Source organism: Chlorocebus sabaeus, chromosome 26, assembly GCF_047675955.1.
Source record: "Chlorocebus sabaeus isolate Y175 chromosome 26, mChlSab1.0.hap1, whole genome shotgun sequence".
Classification (NCBI taxonomy): Eukaryota; Metazoa; Chordata; class Mammalia; order Primates; family Cercopithecidae; genus Chlorocebus; species Chlorocebus sabaeus.
The window spans coordinates 3601174-3620986 of record NC_132929.1 but is presented as its reverse complement, the minus strand read 5'-3'; the positions used below and the strand labels follow the sequence as shown (position 1 = coordinate 3620986).

Genomic DNA, 19813 nt, shown 5'->3' with positions numbered 1-19813 from the left:
TACATAAGACTTCAGAAAGAAATTGCATTGTCAGATTTGGAACTGGTTTGTAATTTCACCCAGTTGTCATTTTCATTTTAATTACTGTCACTGTTTTCTTCATCCTTGATAAACTATGAGCTCTTTGAGATTGTCTTTCATATCCTGATGTCAGATCTTCCTGTATTTTCTGACCATGTGCTCAGTAAATGCAATTTTAGCATTTGGAAGGGTTTATCAAATGATTGAAGGAGTGGGTAATAATATAGATTACATATACAGTCGGCCACATATGTGTATGTATGTGTGTTTGTGTATGTGTGTGTGTGTATATGTATATACAGTTGACTCTCTGTATTGATGCGTTTCACATTTGTGGATTCTTCAATCATGGATCGAAAATATTCTTTAAAAATATGGTTGCATCTGTACTGAACAGGCACACACTTTTTTTCTTGTCATTATTCTCTAAACAATGCAGTATGACAACTATTTAGCATAGTATTGACACTGCATTAGATATTATAAGTAATCTAGAGATTAAAGTATATAGGAGGATGCATGTAGGTTATATGCAAATACTGCACTACATCTTATATAAGGGGAACATCCATGGATTTTGGTATCTGGTAGGTTATACCTCCTCTTTGAGGAGGTGAGTATCGTAGACGCAGGTAAATATGATCCAGAGGGCAAAGAGGCATTGCCAGCCTCATACTGTCTGTCAGCTCCATGCTGAGTTCCATGAAAGCAGCCAGAGAGAGGGTAGTGTTCAATACCTGATGTAGAGACGATGTCACAGCAATGTTCCTCTATTGAATAAGTCACCAAAATTGTGAATGACTGAATAAATGGGCAAAGGGATTTGTTCCCTACCTGCTGTGGGATGTTTCTTGTAGTTATGACCTCCATGAAAGAGAGACTTGTATTTGGAGAAAGTTGACACTGAAACCATGACATTTAACTTTTGAAGTCATAATGGATCTATTTTTTTTAACATCATAAATGAAGATTATGCAGTACTGTACGTGCTTAAATTGACACAACCCCTTCCCTATTCAGGGCTGATTTATGTTCTATACTGAGTGACGGGCACAGAAGTAAATGTGATAATCCTATCCCATTGTTATCCTTTATTGTGGTCTTGCTGTCTCCTAGCAACACACTTCACACTGTATCTGAGTCATCATTCTCATATACATCTATGTAGGTACACTTCCACAGACTTAGGCCCATTTAATGGAGGAGCAACTCCAACATTAAGAGATCATGAAAGGTACCTCATGACATATATTGACCTAGTGGCAGAGCTGCTTAATTCTACAGCCTCTGAGTGGAATCCTCAAGACAGTAAAAACACAAGCTTGGTTTCTCACACACACTACCTGCTTTTTCTCATCCCCTTTAGTCCCTATTCCTTGCTGAGATGTGTTAGGCATTAAATGGTTGCAGTCTACTTCTGTGTGGAGTCTCTAAACACTGAGAAACCTCAAAATTTAAAAATTAAAATACAGAAGAACCTTTATGTTATTAAATAATCAGAGACAAGTTAAAATGTTCAAGAGAATAGGCCACTTTGTGAAATCAATGCAGGGAAGAAAAAAAATACTGGAGTGAAAACAATATAAAAATCATAATAGATGCTGTTTTTGTAGCACCAAGTGTGTTCTAGCTTCTGTGGTTGTTGCTTTATATCATTCTATATAATCTTTACCCAAAACCTACAAGTAGATATTATTTCCCCTATTTCAAAAATGAGAAAACCAAGGCAAATAATTAGTAAGTAGTATATATATATTATTCTGACTCTCAACTTCTGGATTCAAAGACCATGTTGTAGGATACCATTCTGTGTACCAGCATGGAATATGTTTTTAGTTCATCTGTTCACTCTAAAAATGTGGAGCATGTAGTATGAGACAGAACTGTTCTAGGCTTTGGGGAAGTAGCTGTGAGGATGGTAGTAGGGGTCCCTGTAATAATGAAAATAGACTATATTTGTATGTACAGGTACATACTCATTAAAGGAAACTGATGTTGGCATAGATTGCCCGGGTTCAAATTCCCATTTGGCATGTTTTCCTAGTTGTCTCTGTAGTGAGAGGAGATGGAATATACTAGCCATTACCAAAATTAAGAGAAATTGTTGGAAAATGTTTTATTTAGCACAATGACACACTAAATGTATTCAATAAATGTTACTTACAACTCTTTGAGAAAACATACATTTAAAAAACATGGCTTATGTTACACATATTACATGCTGGCTCCCAAAAAATAAACAGATATCTCCTAAGAAGTGTGTTGTTAAAACCAAATATATTCTTACTAACTAAGGGGAAGCCCATCTTAGCAGTGTCTCAGCAGCATATTAGGGGTGTGGGGGACAAAATCAGGATATCTGGGATCTTGAAGTTTCATTTTAGATGGGTCTTTCAGTATGGGAGCTTGATTAGGATTGGGTGAGGGTCATGACAGCAGTTTAAGATTGAGCATTACGACTTTGAAATGAGGGATTCTACAGTGTTGGGGCATAAACTGTGCTCTGATGCCTTCTGTTGATGAGTTGGTGGTCTTCAAGGAAGTTCCCAGAATGAACAAAAATACTTGAAACTTTTTTTTTTTTTTTTTTTTTTTTTTTTTTTTTGAGACGAAGTCTCACTCTTTCCCAGGCTGGAGTGCAGTGGTGCGATCTTGGCTCACTGCAAGCTCCACCTCCCGGGTTCACGCCATTCTCCTGCCTCAGTCTCCTGAGCAGCTGGGACTACAGGCGCCCCCCACTGCGCCCGGCTAATTTTTTGTATTTTTAGTAGAGACGGGGTTTCACTGTGTTAGCCAGGATGGTCTCGATCTCCTGACCTCGTGATCCACCCGCCTCGGCCTCCCAAAGTGCTGGGATTACAGGCATGAGCCACCACACCTGGCCAAATATTTGCAACTTTTATCTTCCTGGGCAAGAGTCTCAGAACATCCACACTGATATCAATGAAGTCAAAATAATAATAAAATCCCCAACAAAGACAGGAAGCCATGTGGGTAGATAATGTAAGTTGTGTCATTTCATGGGTCCGTGGATAAGCAGCTGTGCTTACGATTCTGGAGATCCACACTTGAAGGTATCAATGTGGAAAAATACTAAGAGGATTGTGGTCAGAGTTTGTTGTCAGCTACTGAGTGAGGAGCCAGGAACGTACAGCTTTTACCAAGAAAATCTATACCATCCACACTGTGATGAGCCCACAAGACCAGATATGGGACTGTTAGCCAAATTACTTAATTTTATTATGTCTTTGATTGCTTTCTTGTCCTTATCTGGGATATCAAAGATGCCAGAGAGATGGCAGGGATGGAAATTCAACATTCTTCCCCCAAAACAACACATTTTTCCCTTATAAAATTATTCTGAACAGTTTCATGAACCTCTGAGTCAAGATGGGGCATTCTCTAACTTGCCTGCTATTTGCTGTACAATAGCATGGAGTCAGCTTCAGGCTTCCCGATCCTTTCGAAAAGCATGAATTGAAGAGGCTTAGAGAAGAAAGCAACCCAGAATTCCCCGTGTGGTTACAGTTTGCGTTCCTGCCTCAAGGCCTGGTTTTTCTCCTTTTGGAATAAAGTTATCTGAAGACCTCTTTTTCTAAGCGAAGAAACTAATGGGTCAAAATGGACCCTGGGTGATGTCGGGGACTATAGTGAAGGCAGACGTTAGTTCACCACTGAAATAAATTTCTGTCCAGTTTGCAGACAGTAGCCAGCAGACCTTTTTCTCCTTCATCCAATACCAGTCTTTCCAGATCTAGTCAATGATCTATTTAAAGCTGAAATATCCTTATGAGATTGTCAAATAGTGTTGTAATTTTTTGTATCACTCACCAAGAATAGGTTAGTACCCGGCAATAAATTTCATAGTACTGATATCATTAATAGATCTCAGGTGAAAGAAAAGTCGTGTGTCTTATAGGATCTGTGAAAGCCACCTCCAAATAGACACTCTGTTCTCTGGTTCTTTTTCATGTTCTGTTCCTCTGCAAGTTCATTTATAAAAGCTGACTTCCACAAAAAGTTCTCCAGTATTGTTTTGGAACCTTATTTTCTAACATATATACGAGCTGAGTCCCAGTTACTGATTCATTACAAGGAACTGGAAACGAGAAACTGAGTGGCTCATCAAGGAAAATATGTGCAGACCTAACGACAATGTGGTTATATGATTTAACCACTGCATACATAAATTATAACTAAGTATTGCACTCATACTGAGGAGTGATTTAATTGTAACTATGCCTTATAAGCAACATAATTAAATGTAGCTTTAAGCCAGATAGGCAAGAAAATAACAAAAGAATGCAGATTAAAACATGACAGTCCGTGGTATTGTCCTATGGGTCTTGAGTGGAAACTGTCTACATTTCCTGCAGTCATCTACTTGGACTAAAAATCCTGTGTAGCAGCCATCTCCTTCCAAAGACCATCTTACTTCTAATGAATTCTCAGCTTGAGGTCTCCAGGTCTCAAGATTTCTCAGCTTGAGGTCTCCAGTAATGATTTAAGATGGTTTATGCCTCTTTGGTTGGAAGACATCACTCTCAGTATCAACTCCCTGGAATGTTACCTCTGGATGAGTCGTTAACAGTATCTGATAGGGTCCCTTCCATCTGGGTTTGAGGGCTTGCTTTCTCAGCTATCTCTCCTGGAGATACCTGAGACCAAGTCTGTGAATTTAGATCATGTAAGGGTCATTTAGTATAGGAAAAGCTGCTTGCTTACCTCTTAGGGTAAGACTGAACAAATTGCTTGAGTTACCTGCAATATTTGGCTGTGATCACTTCCAATAATGTAGAGTCTAGAAGCAGAGGAGATATTCCTAAACTCGTGGGTTGGCCTGTTGCTAACTCAAAAGGGAAGATTTGATGAACCCCAGAGGTTGAGCTCATTGTCATTAAAGCAAACATTAGGCCATGTGAGTTTGAGAGTCTCTGATAGTTTTGCTAATTCGAGCTTAACATTTTTGTTTGTTCTTTCTATATTTCCTGAAGCTTAGAGTAATATGGACAGCAGCATTACTGTGTGGACTGGCAGAGCTGTACAAAGCTCTCCATCATCTCAGTAAAATGGAGATAGTTTACAGTTGTACTAGAAAGATAGTTTGGGAACACAAAACCATGTCAAATTTTGCTCTGGCAGAGCTGGAAATATCCAAACAAGGCTTCAGTCTATCCTCCAAATAAGCGACCGATTACCATACATACTCAAAACCCACTGCAGAAGGTTGTTACAAAATCTGTAAGTGTTCAAAGGGGCCCTGAGATTCTTGTTCATGCCCCATCTTTGCGTTTTTACCAAGATTATACTGGTTACAAGACACCACATGCACCCTCAATAATCTTAGTAAAATTTCTCCATCAATGTTGATTGAGTGCAGTAGCCAATTTTTCTTTGCTTAGGTAGATAATCGCATATTAAATTTTTGAAACTTCCCATTTAAGGTCCTCTGGCACTGCTAAGCATCTATCCTAGAATGTGAGATTTTCCTCTTGCAATTTACCTGCAGATTTATCTTAGTAACTGTTTGCCAACTGTGGAACCAATTGTTGACATTCTATAAGAACCTGTTTGAACCTGTCAGAAGGTTTGATTATGAGGACCAGGATCTTAGTGAAGGTTCCATGCTGGGGCTTCCTGGTATCCCCTTTTGCATTAGTGTTTATTTTTATAATAGCCACATCTTCAGCAAGCTTTGGAATACTCAAAAGTTCTGTTATTTGCTGACCATATTTAGTAGAGGCTCCTGCTGAGATCGATAACCCTGCTTGTTCATAAACAAAACCAAGAACTACACACAAACCATATCTGCCACCAGCACTCTCCTGTCTCACTGAAACGGACCAGATCTGTGGAGCGAAATGAGTCCTGTCATCTGGCAGATTTCCCCTCTGGTAGTGATTATAAGGGTGAAGTATGTCACATCATATGCTATCTGATATTCTTTTTGTCTCAGTCTTAAAGTATAGCACATCAAAGAACAAGATGAAATATGGATTTTTAAAAAGATTTCTAATAGATCTATTTAGAACATAGTTTGTGAACAAAGATTAGATAGTACACAGTTTCTTAAGGTAATGGAAAAAGATAGCAATTTTGAAAGTATTGCCATAAGTAATAAAGATGTGAGGTGCTAATGTGAAGTAATGTTTCATAGAAGTTTAAGCCTCTATGCTGAAAAATATGTGTTTTCAATATTGTGTATTTTCAGTAAAGGTTATCCAGCATGAGGGACTGTGAAACTTATAAGGAGACCCTAACCTACACCAAGCCAGCGGCGGCTTCCCGTAATTTAGCTGCTGTGGCCATTGCCGCTGGGTGAAGATACAGACTTCAATGAGCTGACCCCTGAGGATTCCCGTGAAATGCATTTAGAACATCAAGAGCTTGTGCCCAGCACTCACATACAAACTGGTAGAGAGTTCTGTGAGAATTGGGTAGGCCTAAAGTGGGAGGTCATTGGATGGCTAATTTTAACTCACAAAAGTCTCTTCGTGATTAGGTTCTTAGGGATCAGTTTTGGCTACCCATAATGTGGGTAAGTCAGAGAGATGGGCAATTTTGGAAAATTCAGGAATGTTCTGCAATAAGCATCCAAGGAAACCCAGGAATCCTCTTAATAATCTACTTAATAAACTACTAGCCTGAAAAGTTTTGAATAGCTTGTCATCTATCGGGCATAAAGGATTCATCTTTTTGGGATAAATCACATCATAGGTAATGAACTTAGACAAAATTCTAGCTTCTCTTTGGAAATTGTATGACCTTTCTGAGCTAAACCAAAGTAGATAGGTAGAATAAGTCTTAGAGCTTGCTTTGTCTTGGGAACACAGTCACTGGTCATTCATATTGTCTATTGATGAGAGTGGAGTCACAGAGAAATATAGGGTCCTTGAAATCCTTGTGAAAAGTAGGAAGGTATCTAAGTAAATCTAGGGGGTATAGTTCAAGTATACGGTTGATTTTGCCTAGGGGTGTACCAACAAGTACAGACTATTTTAATACAAAGGGACTATAACAAAAAAGTAGAACACAAACCTGCCACTGTAAGATATGCAGCCTCAAGGACTCATTGAAAAGAAGATGGTGTTTGGGTACAATAAAGAAACAGACAACGGTTATTCTATTTATGGTTCTGAGGTCCTGAACAAATCTGCTATCTCTGCCACTGGATTTTTGAGCATGGGGGGGTAAAAGAATTACAAGGGCTGGTACAAAGTTTTTAGCTATTATTTTAGGCCATTAGTCCTTTTTAACCTTTTGGTTTTAGAAGAAATTGTACAAATTGGGTAACAGTTTAGGTGGATAAACCTGAGCCCTAACCCGGTTTATCCATAAGAATGTCAAGCACTTCCTTGAGCTCTTCAATTTTGGCTTGATTTAGATTCAATAGTAGTTGTGAATCAATGTTCAGATTATCTACGGCTTCTCTATGAGTGGAGTCAGAGACTCAAGGTCTAGACAATCCAGATAGCATTTAATTTACAATTCCACCCACACAGTAACTTCCTATCAGGTGAGTGAATGTGGCATTACAGAGAAAGAAAGAATGTAATTTAGTTAAAGTCCAAGGGTGACTGCAATGGGCTGGAACAGGAGGAATATTTGATAATTATTGCAGAGACCTACCATGTGAGTAGTTTATTTTCAATGAAGACGTTGTGTAATAGTGATAAAGTTTAAGGCTGATGATATTTAGCACCCGTATCAGTTAAAAAATTTTCAGAGTTGTCATTTAACATTTAGAGAAAGTTTTCTTTTTGACTTGAAAGATGAAAGGTTTGTGCTTGATACCCACTGGAAGCGCCTTGATTTATCACTTATTTCATGTTTTGCCCCTTTGATTCTGAGCTAATGCAAAACAAGTGTTTTCCAATTTCCTTACTGCTTACAGGTGTCTTTATCAAAAGACTTCCTTATTCTGGGTTTAATATCTGGGATAGGAGGATGTAATTTTATCTCTACTTTGACTTTTTTAAATAAAATCCTTTCAAAATGTTTAGTGAAGCGCTAGAGATCTGGTAATGGGAATAATACTGCTCATTGTAGTTTTTTTTTTTTTAACACATTAAATCCTGGTTTTTTGGCTTCAGTTCATTTCTACAAAATGAGTAAAGATACGTATGGGCTCATATCTGCTCAAGGTCTACTGAGTCCTTCCTAAGGATATTAAAGAGCCTATCTTTGCTTTCTCCAGTGGACACATCCTTTCTTTGCGTGCAGGACTAGATTATAAAACAATCTATTTTCACAGGGAAGACTTTATGGGTAGCCTCCAAAAGACCTTGTCCAATGTCTTCAGTTTTTCTAAAATTCTTTTTTTCCTGTAAAATTTGAAACTCTTTGGTTTCCCGTGGTCTTTTATGTCACCACTGAGACTGACCCATTTTGCCTTTTTCATGTACTGTTTTGCATCTGTGGTTATCACTAAAATATGAACTCCTTGGTATAGATCTGGGAGCCCTGGATTCTAACTTCCTAAAGACGTTTTATAATCCTCTGCAAGTTTTCCTCTGTTCTGCCTGTGCTTTGAAGAGCCTTTGACAGGGTCTCTCATCTCAGAGTTAAATGGCTTAAAATCAACCACAGATGTTTCCCTGTTGTGAGGGTAGTTTAACATGAAGAGGTCATTGAGCTTTGGGGTTTTCTGGCTGTCTGAACGAGAAGAAAAATTGTTTAGAGGGAGAGATGGGGGAGAGAAGAATAATACGATAAAGTCTAGTTGGTTTGAGTTATGATTTGTTGGTATCTAAAACAGAGAATTTTTTTTTTCTTTTGCCCTGGCTAAGAAATTTCATAAGAAAGCAATTTTGAATGTTTCTCAGATTAATTAAAAATGTAGACTATTGGATGTTTGGAATTTTGATCTATTTTTATTTTAATACACCTCTTAAATAATTTTGTTCATATAAAAACTTCCCCCAAAGTGGCTGCTATAATTGTAAATCATCTCTGTTGAAATTATGCCATTTAAATAAGTATGTGAATGTGGGTTATATTATAAACATATGGAAGAAGAAGTCCAGAGGGTGTTTGGAAATAGAATGAGACTGGAGGCATACCCCTGAAAATGTGGTAAAACTCTGAAAAAAATGTTGCTTATGACCTCTTGGGTCTCACAGTCTAATTTCCACATTGTCTAACTTTAGAACTGAAAGAATTTGCAGTTTCTTGGGGGGTATCTAAGATTTTAAGAAGGGATTATTCTTAGAACCAGTCTAATGAGACTGACTGAGGAAAATTGTCATAGGTTTTGATAAGGACCTAGGGAAAAATTTCTCCAAAGGACAGCAGGCTGAGAAGGAATCTTACAAACTTCTCCATCCCTGGGGCTGTCTTGAGGGATGCACTCACCTGGGTGTCTCTCACTCTCTTCCCTATAAACATTCTTTATATATACACATGAAGTGGCAAAGACAAAGGCGAAGAGTAGCACCACTAGTAATAAGGCAGTTTCACCAAAAGTAAATTTTTTAAAGTCTGATCAAAGTGTTCCTGAAAAGAGTTCCTTACTCTTAGGAGACGAAATAATCTCGGTATACTGGGAGTGCAATGAAAGTATATTGGGGCTCAGTCCAATTTGATTTACTTAATACACTGTTGCATTAAGAGATAGTCCTGACCAGGAAGCTATAAAGGATATCTGAGGAGGACATTGAATTAAGGTTCTGAATTAAGGTTCTTGTGCCTAGGCTGCAAAGAGGTCTCAATCTTTGTGGATCTTGGTGAGATCTCCAAGATTGTTCAATACTGAATTCCTAGAAATACAACCTGAAGAATATTTTGATAAGGCAAAGCTGAGTTTATTCTTAATGTGGTAAGAGAAAGCAATCCCCTGATAGATATTAATAACATTTTGGACAAGGAAGGACAATGTTAGAATATTTATGAGACTTTAAAGACTCATTTAAGATTGATCTTTAAATGCCAGGGCTTGATGAGGATTTGGTAAGGATTATGGTAAAAGAGTTTACCGTTGGTGGTCACAGCAAAGATTTGGAGGTGAGGGATTCAAAAGGTCTTGGAATATAAGCCATTGATGTTTTCTTTTGATGAGTTAATAAGAATTTATAAGCCATTGATGTTTTCTATTGATGAGTTAATAAGTTTCTGAGGAAGTCCTTGTAATAATAAACATTATTCACAACTTTTATTTTTCTGAGCAAGAATTTACTGGAATAGTAAAGTTATGCCAGTGAAAATAGTGGAAAATTTAAATTGGAGACAATTAGTCATGAGAGTAGACATGATTTTGTTTCTCACAGTGTCAGTTAACAGTTCCCCTCTGTGCAAATCCTTCAATAGTTTACATGTTGTTTATGATAAACATCCGTAGAATGGCCCACAAAACTGGACCTGGTCAAGCCCACTTTCTGTCCCCTCTTACCTCTTAGCTACTACTTGCTGTTCTGGAACCACTGGGCCAGCTTCTGCACCAGATTCTGTCTTGGCCCCAAGCATTTTTCCACCATCTCTCTCTCTGCTTACTCTTCCGCCATCATCAGTTGTCAATTAGGCTAATCTGGTACACTTCTCTAAGTATCAATATCACCGCAGCATTGCTCTTTACCCGTTTTCACTGTTTTCAACACTGATCATGTAATATAAAATCTTATTTAATATTTTAAATGATTGTCCATCTCCTTGTACTAGAAGGTAAACATGCTGACTGTAGAGATTTTTGTCTGTGTCTTTTACTGCCCCAGTGCCAATTCTCTGACTTTGAAGGAAATAAAAACTGACTTAAACCTGAAAAGAAAGAGCTAAATTGGCTTCCAATTCTTTGAAGTAAAACTTGACACTTCAAAAGAATTGCTCTGGCAAGGGAGAAACTGCAAGAGAAATTTCAACTTCTTGCTCTTCAAAGAGAAAGACAAAATTATATAAAATTTTGAGGAAGGATGGCATTTAGGTTAAATTTATAATAAGCAGTATAGCTGGGTTAGGTGGAAGCAAATGGAGTTGGTCAGATGGGGTTGATTTGATCAAAGCCAAGTAGAAATGATTGGAAGGATTAGAGAGCAGACCAGTTCAAGCAGTGCTTGCTGATGTGGACATTTAACTGAAAACCCATTTTGACCAATTTTGCAGCTTCCTGAGTATGGGGTGAGGATATCCTTTTCTTTAGGGGAGAATAGGATTTTCAGCTGCTTTTGTACATGTGATGATGCCTTTAAGCAAGGGTGGTATTTTTCATTCTCATGACCAAAGCACAGACCATAAGTCTGAACACAGAACACTATACATGGTAATCTAGGTACTGTATGTGCCTTTGTAGGTGATTGCAATTTTTTCTTCATTTAAAATTTTAAGAACACTTGAAGAGTAACTTTTTACCAATCATTTAAAAAAATTGATTAAATGATAAAATCCCTTAAAAACACAGCTAATGAAAAAGACACAAAAAGAAATATAAAATATAGCCTTAAAGACACTGAACCCATAATTAAAGTATTCCCAAACAACAGTGCTCCATGCTGAAATGTTTCACTAGTAAATTTTTACAAATATTTAAGGGAAAAATATATAATTTTCATTTTCTCATGATAGCTGACTTCTAGTAAGTAAACATGACAATGAACTGTAAAAAATGGAATTTACAGAACATGGCTACTAGGAATATAGATCCAAGTAGCCTAAACACAATAATAGTAAATCAAATTATGTGATTTTTTTTTTTTTTTTTTTTTTTTTGAGACGGAGTCTCGCTCTGTTTCCCAGGTTGGAGTGCAGTGGTACGGTTTCTGCTCACTACAACCTCCACCTCCCAGGTTCAAGTGATCCTCCTTCCTCAGCCCCGCTAGTAGCTGGGATTACAGGCACACACCACCATGCCTGTTTAATTTTTGTATTTTTAGTAGAGATGGGATTTTGCCATGTTGGCCAGGCTGGTCTTGAACTCCCGACCTCAGGTGATCCACCTGCCTCAGCCTCCCAAAGTGCTGGGATTATAGGCATGAGCCACCACACCCAGCCAAAATATATTTTTTAAAAAGTCACTGCATTACAGTCATTTGGGATTTACTTGAGAAATGAAAGTTTTTGTTTGTAAACATTCAAAAAAGCATTCAGCACTTCTGGTTTCAGCTCTGATATGTGAAGAGCTTGTATGTTATAATTATTGTCCTTATAACAAGATAAAGCAGAACAAACTGAAAAATCAGTTATTTAATTGAACCCATCAGAGAACTGAGGCGTCAGGGAAAGTTGCCACCCCCAAAATCTGGGGACACCGATTGATACGCAGCTGAAATTTGCTGGAACAGAAACCACTGGAGCCACAAATTGATAGGAACATTTAAATAGCAATTTAGATGAATAGCTGGGCTGAATGTGGGCTACAGTGAAAGGAAGAAGCTCCTGGGGACCCCACATTTTTGTGGATTCTACCTCCAGGAACCTCAACAATTTATCATGGTAAAGGTTTAAGAAAGATCCCCTCCTGCTTCAGAAAGGGGGAGAAGAGTAATCATTGTGAAATACACCCAGAGCGTTCTTCATAACAAAGACCTAACCTCCAGGGGAAATATTTTACCTGAGCTGTACCTCCTAAAGGGATAAGGGGAAGGGCATTCCTTTCATTCCAGCTTTCTCTAGCTTTCCTGTTTTACCAATCAGGAAATAAAAAACCCACAATTGTCAGTAGAGGTCAGTGCTTCAAGGAAATAGATTGGAAACACAAGAACCAGAGAGAAGAGTAGAGAGGTCAGGTGGAGCTGAGGGAGAGGTTCTGCCAGTGAAGGAATATTTGTGATGGTTATAACACCAAGACACAGGCACACAGAGACTTACTCAAAAGGTTATAGAACACTCTCCCCTACGTCTTACCACCCCACCAGCAGTGTTCAGTGTAATAGTGGTTTACAGTTGAAAGAGAACACCAGTTCTCTCAGAGGAGTACTTAGGGAAGTCCAAAGTCAAGAGCAGAAACCAAAGATACTAGAGGGATTTGGCATTTCTGGTGCCTCTAGTAACAGCAAACATTAAACAAAGCCCAATTCCTCATCAGATTACTGTAAATAGCACTCTAAAGCCCCATTTACCTAGGTACTTGCTACCAGATACAATTCAACAAAAAATTACAATGCATATCCTATGACAAGAAAAAACAGTCAGAAGAGAGAAAGCAATTAGCAGAACCAGACTCAGAACAAAGACGTTGGAATTAACAATAGGGATTTAAAATAACTATGATTAATATGTTAAGGACTCTTAGACACATGCAAAAATAGATTATATAAGCAAATGGAAACTCAACCAAGAGGAAATGCTGGAAATAAAAAACACTATAACATAAATGAAGAATGCCTTCAACAGGCTTATAAGTAGATTCAGCACAGCCAAGGAAAGATTCAGTGATCTTGAAGATAGGTCAATAGAAATTTTACAAACTAAAATGCAAATGCAGAAAAAGGAAAGAGTGAAGAAAATGCGACAGAACATCCAAGAACTGCGGAGCAATTTTTAAAGGCGCAACGTAGCTGTGATTGGGATACTAACAGAATGGAGTATAGAGCATAATATATGTTTGAAGTAAAAATGGCCAAGAACTTTTCAAAATTAATAACAGACACCAAACCACAGGCCCCGAAAGCTCAGAGAACACAAAAGAGTAAAAATGCAAAAACAAACAAAAAAAGCAAAAACAAAAACAATAAAACCTACAAATATCATATTCAACCTGCAGAAAGACAAACACAGAAAAAAAAATCTTTAAAGAAGGTAGATAAAACATCCTGGTCTTCTCATCAGGAAAAAAAAATCCTAAAGTAATAATGTGGTAGTCAATTATGGCATATGGATATGTGGAGAGAATGGCAGCAATGCCACCAGAGATAGGAAAAAAAATGGAAATCCTCTAAGGCACCTGCACTAAGCATGGAGTGGCACAGTGTAATTTGAAGGTGGGTTTAAATTAGTTAAAATGTACATTGTACCCAGGGTGACATGGCAAAACCCCATCTCAAGTAAGAATACAAAAATTAGCCAGGTGTGGTGGCACACATCTGTAGCTCCAGCTACTTGGGAGGCTGAGGTGGGAGAGTTGCTTGAGCCCAGGAGGCAGAGGTTGCAGTGAGCCAAGATCACACCCCTGCACTCCAGCCTAGGTGATACAGCAAGACCCTGTCTCAAAACAAACAAAAATGTATATTGTAAGTTCTAGCGCAACCAGTTAAATAAGAAAAGATAATTGATATGCTAAGAAAGGAGATAAAATGGAATCATGTAACATGATCAAATAAAAGTAGAGAACACAGTAAAATAGAGGTCTTAAAGAAATAGTAATGCAACGACTAGAAAGCAGTTGCAAACATGGAATAGATTGATCCAACTGTATAAATAATCACTTCAGATGTGAATCATTTACATTGAAAAACAGAAACTGTCAGAATGGACTAAGACAAGACCCAACTAAATGGTTACAAGAAACCTACTTTAAAGATTTGAAAATAATAATAATAAAAAAAAATTAAAGATTTGGATACTCTAAAAGTAAAGGGATGGAGAAAGATATAACATGCTTACAGTAATCAAAAGACAGCTGGAGTAGCTATATTGATTTTCAGACATAGCAGAATTCAGAACAAGGAAGGTTACCAGGCATGAAAAGTGGCAATACATAGTGAGAAAGGGCCAATTCTACAAGAATATCTAAACGTGTATGCACCTATTAACAGTGTCAAGATATACATGAGGTAAAAGTTGATAAAACTGAAAAAAGAAATAGATAAATCCACTATTATAGTCAGAGGTTTCAACATCCCTCTGGCATAGACATAAATAAGAATATTGATAACCTGAACAGCATTATCAATTAACTTGTTTGATGCTTACAGAGTACTCCAACAACAGAAGAATATACATGAATATACATTGTTCTGAAGCTTACATGAAATACTCATGAAAACATCATACTATGTGCCATAAAACAAATTTAAAACATTATAAATTATACTAAATACTCAGGTCACAGTGTAATAAAACTAGAAACCAATAAAGAAAGACATAGCTGGGAAATCTCCAAATATTTGGAAACTAAAAAACACACTTCTGTATAATAGACACATCAAAGAACAAGTCATTGGAGAAAATAAAAATTATTTTCAACTAATTCCAACTGGACAATACTGGTTACAATTTGTGGGATGCAGCTAAAGCAGTGCTTGCAAGGAAATTTTTAGCATTAAATACATATATTAAGAAGAAAAAGATCAATAATCAATCTGAGCTTCCACCTTAGAAAAATACAGAACAGTTTGAACCTTAAGCAAACAGAAGAAAAGAAATAATAAAAGAATAAAAATCAATGAAATTTAAAACAGGAAAACAGTATGGAAAACCAAGAAAACCAAAAGTTGATTTGTTTAAAAGATCGGTAACATTGCTAAACTTCTAGTCAGGCTAAGCAAAGGAAAGAAAAAAGACAAATGACCAATATCAGGAGGAAAGGAGGGGGACATCAATATTGATTCCATGGACATGAAAAGGATAACAGAATACTAAGAACAACTCCATGCCCCCACATTTGATAACTTAAATGAAATGGACCAATACTTTGAAAATATAAACTGCCACAACCCCCAAAAGGAAAAATAGGTAACCTGAACAGCAATATATCTATTAATGAAATTGAATTAATAATTAATAACCTTCCCCCAAAACAGCACCATACCCAGAGAGTTTTACTAGTGATTTTTACAAAACATTTAAGGAAGATACAATACCAGTTCCCCACCATTACTTCCAGAAAATAGAAACAGAGGGAAGACTTCCCAACTCATTACATCAAACCATCATTACCCTAACATCATAACCAGATAAAAACATTACAAGAAAGAAAAACTACAGACCAATATCTCTCATGAAGATTGACATAAAACTCCTCGACAAACTATTATCAAATTGAATTCAACGATGTATAGAAAAATTAGTACCATTATGTACATTATGGGATTTATTCCAGGTATGCAAGGCTGTTTCAACATTCAAAATTCAGCCAATGTAATATACCACATCAATAGCCTACAGAAGAAAAATTTTATTATATCAGTAGATACAGTAAAAGCATTTCACAAAATTAAATATTCATGATTTTTAAAATCTCAGCAATCTAGGAATACAAGGAAACTTCCTCGACTTGATGAAAAAATTCTACAAAAAGCCCCACAGCTAATATCATACTTAAATGTAAGAGACTGTATGTTAATTTCAGGAACAAGGCGAGGATGGCCTCCAATTCTATGCAGCATCATACTGGAAGTCTTAGCTAGTGCAACAAGATAAGAAAAGGGAATGAGGCATACAGTTTGTGATGGACGAAATAGAACTGTCTTTACTCAAGGATGACATGGAGAAAATCCCAAAGAATCCACAAAAGAAAAGCCTGGAGCTAACAAGTGAGGATAGCAAAGTTAAAGGATATAAGGTTAATATACAAAAACCAATTGCTTACCTATAAACCAGTAATAGTCTATTGAAACTAGAAAAAAACTATAATAGCACCATAATAAAAGCAAATAAAACCCTTACGTATAAACCTAAAAAAAAAGAGGTTCAGGATCTATATGTCTGTATGTAGAAAACTAAAAAACTTTGAGAAAAGAAATCAAAGAAGATAAAAATGAACAGATATATTCTGTATCCATAGATGGAAGACTCAATATTATAAAAATGTCAGTTCTTCCTGACTTTATAGACTCAATGCAATTCTATTCAAAATCCCAGCAGGCTGTTTTGTAGATACTGACAAAGAATAACCGACATAACACTGAAGAAACACAAAGACAGAGGAGTCATACTACCTGATTTTAAGAGTTTTACTAGAAGCTGCAGTAATCAAGACTTTGTGGTACTGGCAAAAGAACAGATACAGATACATAAGTTAATAGTACAGAATAGAGAGGTCAGAAATAGACACAAACAAATATAATTAGCTGACCTGTGTCAGGGAACAAAGACAATCCGATACATAAAAGAACAGTCTTTTCAATTAATGGTGCTGCAACAAGGGGATGTCTATATGCAAAAAAAAGTGAACCTAGACATAAGTTTTAGATGTTTCACAAAAATTAACTCAAAATAGATCATAGAACTAAATATGAAATGCAAAACGTTAATCTAAAAGAAAATGAGAAAATATATGTGATCTTGGGTTTTGTGATGGGGAACACCAAAGACAGACCATGAAGGAAAAAAAAATGGTAAGCTTTTAAAATATAAGTTCTGTTTGGAAAAAGGCACTTAAATTCATTAAAAGATAAACCACAGATTGGGGGGGAAATATTTTCAAAACACATATCTAATAAAGGTATTCCAGTCAACTATATCGAGAACTCTTAAAACTCAGCAATAAGAAAACAGATGACCCAATTAAAAAATAGGCAAAAGATCTGAACAGACACCACACCAAAAAACAATACAAATGATAAATACACTTATGTAAAGATGCTTAACATTTTCTGTCACTGGAGATAAAAAGTAATAAAATACTCCACATGTACTCATGTACATGTACACATGCACTACACACAATATACATGACACATATTCACATATAATAGAATGGCTAAAATTCATCCAAAGCCTGATCATGCCAACTTCTGTTGAAAAGGCAAGCAACATTCATTGGTGGTGGGAATGCAAAATAGCACAGCCACTTTTGAAGACAGTTTGGCAGTTTCTTAGAAAGCTAAACATAGTCCTGCCATCTGTCTAGCCACTATGCTCCTTGGTATTTACCCAACTAATCTGAAAACTTATGTCCACATAAATGCCAGCACATGAGTATTACGGCTTTATTCATAATGACCAAAACTTGAAATTAACTAAAATATTATTCAATGGGTGGATGGATAAACAAACTGTGATACATTCATACAATAGAATACTATTACGCAATAAAAAGGTTAACCCATCAAGCCACACAAAAACATGGATAAATCATAAATGCATATTGCTAAGTAAAAGAAGCCAATCTGAAAAGAATACATACAATATTCTTCATTTTTGTAACATTCTGGGCAAGGCAAAACTATAGATACCAATGGTTGGCAGGGTTCGGGCGAAGGGACAGGGATGTAATAGATAAATCACAGCAAATTTATTCAGTATGGTACTGTAATAGTGTATACATGATACTGTGCATTTGTCAAAGCACAGTGAACTTTAAAACACAAATGAACCTTAATGTACACAAATTTTAAAAAATCATTTAGGAGTTTGGGGGATTCAAGATGGAATATAGTGTCTGACAAAAGAATCCAGCTGTTTTACAAATGTATTAAACAAGCTTACGAATAAGGTTGGGGGGGAAGATAATGATTTAAGTAACTTTGAAAATGAGTGGAATCTGTAAGACTAGAGGCAAAGTGACTGTACATGAGCACTGCACTCTACTTGATAAAGTTGTTTTCTGTAGGTGTATGAGTTAGAAATTCTAAATGATGATACATACATATATTGGAATTGAACAATTAAGTAAATGGTTGGCAGATGGTATACATTTTCTTATTGTTGGAATGAAAGGTTACAGGCAAGAAGAAAAGAATGATTTGTGTTGTAATGGATTAGAGTTGGAAACAGTGTAAACTTATGTTTAGTTTAATATACAGACAGATGGCTACACATAGAAATATAGATGCATGCATTTACATAGTTATTGTACACACCATTTGTCAACTGAGAATGCCTAGAAGCAATGACACTAGTAACAATGGGCACACCTAGAACCCAGCCCTTAGTTTCTAATACCATTCTCCATTAGAACAAATCAGGGATCCTTGTAGAAATGGCTGATAATAGGACTAGGTAGGAAATGTACAAGATGAGCCTGGAGCATCTTATAGTGCCAGAGAGTAAGGAAGTACTAAAAGAATAACCTCACATTGGTGAAAATATGTCAAAGGGACTCAGGAACCAACCAAAAGAGCTTCCAGTGGTCAAATCTGGAACAAATTTTTTAAAATAAATAGCATAATGTTAGATTACAAACCAAAGTATAAAATATCCATGAATCCATGCTGATGTAAATAATCAAATGAATAAATAAATTGGGGAGAACATAGATCTTTTGTGCAGCATAATTTCATATAGTTTTTATAAATACTTTTGCCATTAAGGAGGTTGAACTCCTTACTTGTCAAGTGTGGGAAGAAAGTTACTAGGCACAGTGGTGACTTTCTTTCAAAGAGTACAGGGTGGAAATGAGGGACGGAAGGGAAGAGTAACTGTGCAGGGAAGAAATCCGACAAGCACTGTCTCTGCATGGTAATCAAGGTTACCATCAGTAGTGATAAATCATGTTGATAGTATATACCTTTGATATGATGTGATAAGAATTGCACTTTACCTCTACAGTCTTCCTTCCAAAAACCCGTAAGATCAGTATCATCATGAGAAAAATCATCAAACAAATCCCACTTGAGATATACTCTACAAAATACTTGACTAGTTTTGCTCAAAACTATGAAGGTCATCAAAAAGGAAAGCTAGAGAAAGTGTGACAGCCAAGAAGACCCTAAATAGACAAGACAAGTAAATGGAATATGGCATCCTTTATGGGATCCTAGAAGAGTAATAGTACATGATGTAAAACTATGGAAATCTGAATAAAATGGGCTTTAGTGAATAATAATCTACCAATATTGGTTCATTGAGTGTGACAAATGTACCATATTACTACAAGATGTTAACAGGAGGGGAAACTGGGTGTAGGGTGTTTGGGAACTCTGTTCCAGCTTCACTTTTTAAAAAATCTTAAACTATTACAAAATGTTTACCTCAAAAATGAATT

At 36.6% G+C, this 19813-nt stretch overlaps 1 protein-coding gene across 12 annotated transcripts in view; it reads left to right on the top strand.

Annotated features, from left to right (window-relative positions):
- Positions 1 to 19813, top strand: part of LOC119619277 (uncharacterized) — a 146305-nt gene that overhangs the window by 110953 nt on the left and 15539 nt on the right. For all 12 annotated transcript variants that reach the window (XR_012091411.1, XR_012091413.1, XR_012091412.1 and 9 more), the window contains one exon: positions 1 to 19813. This exon is cut by the window's left edge and continues 18058 nt beyond it; it is cut by the window's right edge and continues 13613 nt beyond it. The gene's annotated coding sequence lies outside the window, so the exon portion shown is untranslated.